The sequence below is a fragment of the Emydura macquarii genome, unplaced genomic scaffold, assembly GCF_026122565.2.
Source record: "Emydura macquarii macquarii isolate MOO-44397 ecotype Brisbane River unplaced genomic scaffold, CSIRO-AGI_Emac_v2 contig_2924, whole genome shotgun sequence".
Classification (NCBI taxonomy): domain Eukaryota; kingdom Metazoa; phylum Chordata; order Testudines; family Chelidae; genus Emydura; species Emydura macquarii.
Genome location: NW_027133061.1, coordinates 4,241,568 through 4,249,922, shown reverse-complemented (window position 1 = coordinate 4,249,922; position 8,355 = coordinate 4,241,568).

Genomic DNA, 8,355 nt, shown 5'->3' with positions numbered 1-8,355 from the left:
CCCAGGCCCCCAAATCCCTTAAAAAATCTGGTCCTAGACACCTACATTTGGAGTAATTCCACTGAAATCACAGGGCCGGATTCTGCTCTCCCACTGACTTTGCGCTGGTAGTTCAATCAATCCAGCATAAATCTGGGTCAGAAAAAATAAATCCAGAAACCTTACTGCAGCGTCAGTCTCACTGATGCATCGGAACTGATATTTCTTTGGTCACTAAGTTATATAGGAATGGCCATTCTAGGCAGATCAATGGTCCATCTAGTCCAGTATCCTGTCTTCTGACGGTGGCCAAGGCTTCAGAGCGACTAAACAAAATAGGGCAACTATCGAGTGACCCATCCCTTGTCATTCAATCCCAGCTTCTGGCAGTCCAAGGGGCACCTGGAGCATGGGGTTGTGTCTCTGACCACCATGGCTAACAGCCATGGATGGACCTATTGTCCAGGAACGTATCTAATGCTTTTCTGAACCCATTTATTCTTTTGGCCTTCACAACATCCCCTGGCGACAAGTGCCACAGGCCGACTGTGCATGGTGTGAGGAAGTACTTCCTTATGTTTGTTTGAAACCTGCTGCCTATTCATTTCATCAGGTGACCCCTGGTTCTTGTGTTATGTGAAGGAGGTAAATAACACTTCCCTGTTCACTTTCTCCGCACCAGTCACAATTTTATAGACCTCTATAAAGTTATAAATAAAGGATTCCCTTGGATAAGGCTGCTACATTTGAGTGCTTCGGGGTTCCCGGATTGTCTCAGGAATACATTCATTCTGAACCCCAGAACACCGGGCAAGCGGTCAAAATAGGGTGACCAGCTAGCGTGAAAAATCGGGACAGAGGGTGGGGTGGTAAGAGGGCATCTATATAAGAAAAAGCCCTGAATATCAAGACCATCCCTATAAAATTGGGACATCTGGTCACCCTAGGTCAAAAGGACACTTCATGGGATGAGGTGCCTTCGCTGCTGATAACAGGGCTCCTGCAAACAGCTGCCACTTTGTCACTCTAAGCAATAGACCGATGATTGGAGACAAAGGAATTAAAAACGATCTCGCAAACGCTGGGCTTCCAGCAGCTCCGACAGTATTAGTTCTTTGCTCTTTCCTGTCATCAAAGGATCTCAGCGCACCCTATGATCATTCTTCAAACATCACATTCCCACCCATCATCATCATCATCATTTTACAAATGGAAGCACAGATCTGGAGGAAGTGACTTGCCCAAATTCAGAGAGCAAGTCTGTTGCAGGGCCAGGAAGACAACCCAGGCATCCTGTTCTGTCCTGACCCATTAACCAGCTGCAGGAGTCCCAGGTTCAAGACCTGCTCTGCTACAGGTTTCCTCTGTGACCTTGGGTCAGTCACTTAATGTCCCTGTGGCTCTGTACCCAAGCTGTAAAATGAGGATAATATCCTGCCCTGACACACGGGAGGGGGGTTGTAGAGACAAATTACTATCATGATTATGAGGCTCTTGGATACCATGGTGATCTTATAAGTACTGAGCTAGGATAAACTGTGTTCACCTGCCCCTGAGCTGGGAACAAGAGTGATTGCTCCCAGGCCCCTGCTCTGACCCCAACAGGCCTTCACTATCAAGGCACTGGGTGACTCCCTTGTGGAGATTTCAGCTTGGTTCTCTAGGGCTTTTGAAGGATTCAGCCACCTGATCTCCAAACAATTTAGGGGTTTATTGGCCAGCAAGGGCTGTGGTCTGAGCTGTCTACAGCTGGGTCATGGAAACCATGGCTGCATCAGATCAGCCAGACGGCAACAGAGGCAGCAATTACTTTAATTGGGGCAGAGCCTAGGCCAGGTGAACCTTTCAGGGCCCGATTGGCTGCAGAGCAGGAAAGGAGGTTGGTGAGTTTGGTTTTAACTACGAGGCGGAGAGCGAAAGGGGTAGGGCAGAGGTGATTTATTGTTGTGGGGAGGTTGAGTTTTGCTTGTTTCTGGGACACGCTGCCTTGGAGAGACGTCCAGTTTTCTTGACAGTTACGGCAGTGGCTGTGTTTATTTTGTAGTAATGTAGTATCAGAGGATCTTGGAAAGATCCCTGCGAGCTGCAGATTCCCATGAGGAGTGGCTGGTTGGACCTCATCTGTGTTAACAAAGTCTGTGTCCCTGGGCAAGGGAAGACTCAGAGCTAAAAGTGGGGGGTGGGCTGAAGACCCCAGAACAACAACAAAAAGAGAGACCCCCAGATGTGAGCCGGGAACAGGGCAGTTGCTGGCAAAATGGGCATCGTAACTACAACTGAATGAGCAGCCCAGGCCCTGCACCCTTACGAAGTCAGGAGTTGTTTGTACTGGCATGAATTCATAGAGGGGAGGAAGAATGGCCTAGTGGTTAGGGTGCTGACTTGTGACATAAGTGCAATTCCCTCTTCTGCCATAGACTCCTTGAGTGACCTTGGTAAAGGACACGGAGCCAGGAGAGGCCACCCAGGTCATGGCCTAGCCTCTTCTTGGCTGGGCCAAACCCGAGTGGCGATGTGACTCTGCGTGCCAGATCGCAATGCCACTCACTCAAATTAGGTGGTGGGTATAGGGGGCTCGAGGGCCAGGAGGGTCAGGCTGCTGCTGGTGGGATGCTGAGAGGGGGAGGGGAAGGGGAGGGAAATCCATGCCCCTCCCCCCCTTTAAATCATGCTCTACAGCCCCTGGACTTTGGGCAAGTCACTTAATTGCTGCGTGCCTCAGTTCCCCATCCGTACAATGGGCGTGATATGCCCCTATCTCAGATAGGTGTTAAAAGGTTTTTGAGGGGTTCATCTACTCTAGGAACAGGGGCTCGTAGAGAAATCGCTTCAGAGGAATTCCTCCGGCTTTATGCCAGCACAGCTGAGCTCAGAATCTGGCCCTGGGAGAGCCATTGGCACCCTGATGGGATGTGCTGGTGTCACCTGGCGAGTAGGAGAAGTGTCTAAGAGGGGGCTGCCCCCTTCCCTGTCGGTTGCTTTCCCTGCCACAGCCCCCTCCTGCCAGGTAAATAACTTGCTCGGCGTACTCCCCCACAGCCCAGAGGGTGCATGTGACACTGCTCTATCGGTTATACCCTTTGTCCCGGGGTTGTGCCGGGAGCTGTACGAGTTTACACTGGCTTGGAGCAGCCCATCATGGGCAAAACAACACCAGCAGTTGCGCCCTGGTGGGTTGCTTCCCAGATGCTATCTCAGGCCTATGACGTAGGGCAGGATGAGGCGTGGCCCACTGGGCCCTTGTTGTCTCTGTTTACCCAGCTAACAGGACAAAGTTCAGATTGCACAGCTTGGCCCGGCTCCCCCGTCTCACACGGCTGCCCTGCTCGGTCCCTGTGGCACATCTCCACCTCACTCCCTAGCAATGCTTGCGTTCGCAGGGAGCTGTGGAAATGCTCAGTGACATGTGCCATCAGAGCAGCACGGCACCCGCAGCCCCCAGCCCCAGCCCTGAGCGTCTATCAGAGAAGGTGAGCCCGTTTCAGCGTGACCTCATCCACTTGGGGGGCAGGGGGGGGTCTGAGCCCTTGAGGAACCTGCTGGGCCCCCACTTGTGAATTGTTATATTATTATCCCCATTTTACTGATGGGGAGACTGAGGCACAGGAGCAGGACTTACCCCTGGTTACTTCGAGCCACTTTTCCCAGAGATGTCCGCACCCACACTGGCAACAAAGGTACAGCAAAGGGAGCTGCTGGATGTTGAGCTCTTTTGAAAACCCAGCTCCAGCGGTGGGTGCTGAGCCTTTGAAAAACTGGGCCTGAGGCAGGTAATGGCAGATCTGGGAGTTGAACCCTGGGAGTCTTGAGGCTTAATCTCCTGCTGTATGCTCCCTATGCCGCATTCCCCTCCCACAGCTGGTAATAGGCCCCAGGCTGCTTGGTCCCCTTGCTCCAGTCACTAAGCCACACAACCTCTATTTTAGCAAATGCTCTGCACGTGGTTTTGTCTCCCCTGCCTCTCTGTGCAAGCGGCAAACATCACAAGAGAATTCGCTGCTGGTTTTTTAGACCTCACTGGCTTTTTAGAGTCAGAATCTCAGCTGCACCCCCTAATGGAAAAGTCCTCCAAAACACGGACACACCCAAAAGTGTGGCTGCTAGTCTGAACATGTCGGGTCCACCCGGCTAGGCTCAGAACCAGGTCTCTCTGGGGACACCGGTGGTTCTGCCCAGAGGCATCAATTACCATGTGAACACAAGAAATAAGGAGTCCCGTGTTTCCATGCCACAAAACAGGATCAAGATTTGGGGTCCGTTCAAGGGGTGGATGAAGAATCAGGTCAGTTCTTCTGTCGATTGTGTTCTAACACTGCATTCTTCACCCCAGTATGGTAGGTCCAGGTTCCCTAAGGTATTTAGCCTCCTAACTTCTACCAGGCCTTCCTGTTGTGTACAAAGCACCGTGACTGCACCTCTGTTATGTGTCGTTTGGTTTCTCATCCTCTCTCCAAGGGGAGAAGTGCGTGCAGTGGAGTGTCTTGTTTGGGTAGGGGTGGTATATTTTTTTAAACACACATGTTGCTCTGTATTTGGTGGAGAAGACAGATCAAAGACACGCGCCTTGGCCTTGGCGCGGAAGGAGGGAAGGTTTGGGATGGATGTGAGTTTCTGGAGAAGTTCATTCCCCAGCCTGAAGGAAGAGCTGTCTCAGGTTTGCTGCCTCCCTGGTTAGAGTCGCCCCCACAGAGCAAGACTGCCCTGGAGGGTCTACCCTCTTCTAGGGGGCAACCTGCTTGTCGGGAACTCGGCGCAAGACGGGAATTTGCTCCGGCTCTGCTCCGCTCATCAATCTTCACCCAGCTGCTGGGATCGGGTCCCTCTGAGCTCATCCCCTTGGAATGCAGCAATGAGTGCAGCGGAGGAGCGGGAGAAGAAGGGGAAATGGCACGCCCTTTCGGCGGAGGGGGAGGAGGAGGAGGGACGGGCTCCCTGTGAACTGGGGTACAAGGAGGCGGCTTTGCCACAGATGCGTCTTGTAGGAGGGACGAGATGGCCGGCTGGAGGCTGCAGACCCTGCTGGCCGGTGAGGCTGAGGGGAGCGGAGAGGAGCCCTGCCCCGACACCTGGGGTGAAGAGGAAGAGGGGATTTTTTGCCAGGTAGGCTGTGTCCTGTGATGGTGTCTAGAAGGAGGGGTGGGGAGGAATCCCATTACACGTCTCCCAGCAGCAGGCGGTGTGGAGCGGGGCCCTGAGGTCATGCCAACTGAGGCCTAGGGGTCGATGGCTCCAGGGAGAGATAGTGAGGGACACGTTGCTTCTGGAGAGAGGGTCTCTTGTGGGCAGCTGGCTGGCTCAGCAGACTGGGATTCTGCCTCTGGACAGGTGGCTGGGAATCCTTCTCCTCTGACCCCCACCGGGAGGGTTTGCTGAATCTCGCTCCAGATCCTGCAACTCAATAACCAGGCTGGGCAGAGAGGCCATAAGTGACGGATGCGCCGAGGGGTGGGGCCCTGCCAGGGTCAGCGCTGAGTTCTGTTGGCAGGACAGCGATGGGAGGCTTGGCTGCCGTCGCCCTGGCTATCCGCTCTGTGGGGATGGAGGATGCCGGGGGCTGGCAGGGCAACACCCCAACAAGGCTCTTCCGGTGAAAAGAGCAGGCTGCATAGAGGAAGGATGGTTCAGTGGTGAGGGTGTTTGCCTGGGATGGGGCAGACCTAGGTTCAAGTCCCTGCTCTGCTCCCTGTGGGGGCCAGTCACCTAGGGGCTAGATTTCTGAAAGGTGCCTGAAGATGCAGCCAGGTGCCTAGTGGGAGTATCAAAAGCCTGTCGCTTTTGTAAACCGTGCTGGGTGCCTACGCCCCTTTCAAAATCTGCCCCTCAGTGCCTAAGTCCCTTTGGTAAATGGCATTTAATGCTCCTAAGGTGATGTCAGCACTGCCAAAAAAACCCAAGCTGTGGCAGAGTCTCAGAGCCTGCGGCAACCGACCCCAGCTCACGGCAGTGCTTGTGTTAAGGGGCTAAACAGAGCAGCGGAGACGTTCCCGCTCAGGCTGGAGCCCGGGCTCTGAAACCAAGCAAGGGGGGGGGAAGGTCTCAGAGCCCAGCCTCCAGGCAGAGCCCCATGCTGGTTTAGCCCCGTGAGCCCAAGTCAGCTGGCCCAGGCTCTGAGACTTGCTGCTGCAGGATTTTTTTGGCAGTGTAGACGGACTCTAAGGCACTTTAGAGATCATGAAAACGGTCCCCGAAGTCTTTCTGTGGCCTCCGGTTCCCTTCCGTACAAGGGGGACAACAGCATGGCCCCGGTCCACAGTGGACCTGTGAGGATCAATACACGGAAGACTCTGAACAGCTCGGATATAATGGTCACAGGGACCAGCCCTCTAGACTGACCGGAGAATTCAAGGGTCCCTGCTCTGAAAGACGTGGCGTGGAGGGGTCAGGGTCTCTGCCCACTGCATGTCAGGGCTACAGGCTTGGTTACCAAAAAGCAAATGGGGCTGTGGAGCATTCACCCTGCTCCTCCTGTTGTTTGTGAGGTTCTCTCACGTGGACCTGCCGTGGTCCCCTCCTCCCCGGTTCTGTTCTCACACGCAGCAATGAGCTGGCACGAACATAAAACCCCAAACCTCTTTCTTCTGCTCGGCTCTGAGAAAGAGACAGTCTGCTTCTCACTGCACCTCCTGGAAACTTCCCTGCCGCGCCCCAAACAATCCTTGAGTGCGCTAGATCTCTTTCCAAGTCCTTGCCTGCTGAGCACTGAACCATGAACAGAGGAGAGAGAGTTGGCTGGTTACTCACCCAGCACCTGCAGAGAAAAGCACCACAACAAAGCAGGGTGAATGGGGCAGATTCAGTGCAACAATGAACTCCTTCTTCTTCACAGCAAACTTGGATTTAAGGAGAACTCTAGCCCTCGGGAGCAACTGTGGAGAAATCAGGAGAGGGAATGTGCTCGAGTGGTTAGAGCAACAGTGTGGGTGTCAGGACTCCTGGGTTCTGTTGCTGGCTCTCAGTGCCAGTCTGGCCTAGTGGCTAGAGCAGTGGTTCTCAACCTATTTATCATTGTGGGCCACATATGCAGCTATGTGTTATTGTGTGGATGCAGGATGCAGACCACATATATATATATACACACACTACCTATGTGGCCCTGAGGATGTCACATGGGCTGCAGCTCTGTGCTGATTGGGCTACGGTTTGAAAACCACTGGGCTAGAGCAAAGGAGCGGGTATCAGGACTCCTGGATTCTACTGCTATTGGTTCGGGATGGGAGCACAGTCTGGCTGTGAGAGCAGAGGCCTAGGAGGCGGGACAGCGAGGTTCTTTTGCTGATTCTGGATGAGGAATGTGGCTCTAAAAATTAAAACCCTGTCACAGCTTTGCTGAGTGACTCGGGGTATTTAATCAGTCACAAGCTGTGTGCCTCAGTTTCCTCTCTATAAAATGGGGATGATACCTGTACCTATCTCAAGGGCGTGCTGTGAGGCTTCATTAGCTAATATCCTTTGTTGAAAAGGTGCTAAAGAAGCATGATGTTAACACATGGCAAGAGATCAAAATAACAATTAGCTTTTTCTGAAGATACTTAAGCAAAACTCCAGAATGATCCCAGGAGATAGGCTAATGGGGCAGCAACTCCAGTAGAGTTGCCAGAAGTAAATATAGCTGACTTCTGTAGCTTCTTTAACTAGCTTTGCCATTAAACTTCTCTTCGACATACTCTGCAGGACACAATCTTCACCCCTTCCTTCTTGTTCTGGGCTGCAGCAGCTAAAGCTACTTAAATATCCCTCCAAAGCAAGTGCCTGGAAAACAATTAAAAGTCATGTCAGGCATGACTTTTAATCCAATGCAAAGTTCTTGAAGTTCATAGACTGCATAGCCTCTATAATGAAAATAATAGCCATAAAATTAGGTGATGCATTGCATGCAAGTCAATATATTCAATTAAAAATATGTGAATCAATTTGCATGTAATATACCTTCCAGTACAAAGGACAGGAAATCACAATGAAAAATCCTGCATTAATTTTCATATAATTTCTTGACATGTATTGAAAACACATGATATTTGGCATTAATTTTTTTTGCATGCAATATTCCAATTAAAGCCATTGGAAACCACTTGTAAACTCTAAATGCAGCTTCCCCCTTCACCAAATAACTAACGTAAACATTACAAACCATGTATAAATGTGAGTTTTCCTGTGGATAACTATTTTAGAAAACACAAATAATAGTCATTCATTTTTCCATGTAATAATCCCCACTGCAAATAAGCAGATAAGAATGTTAAAGAATTTCGTAATTTGACAATTAAATGACATGCGTTAATTACTATGTATTATCTCCAGTGCAGTTCTGGGGAAGAGAGGATATGATGATTAAAACAACATACTTTTATTTGCCAATGTAACGAGAGGAGAACACGC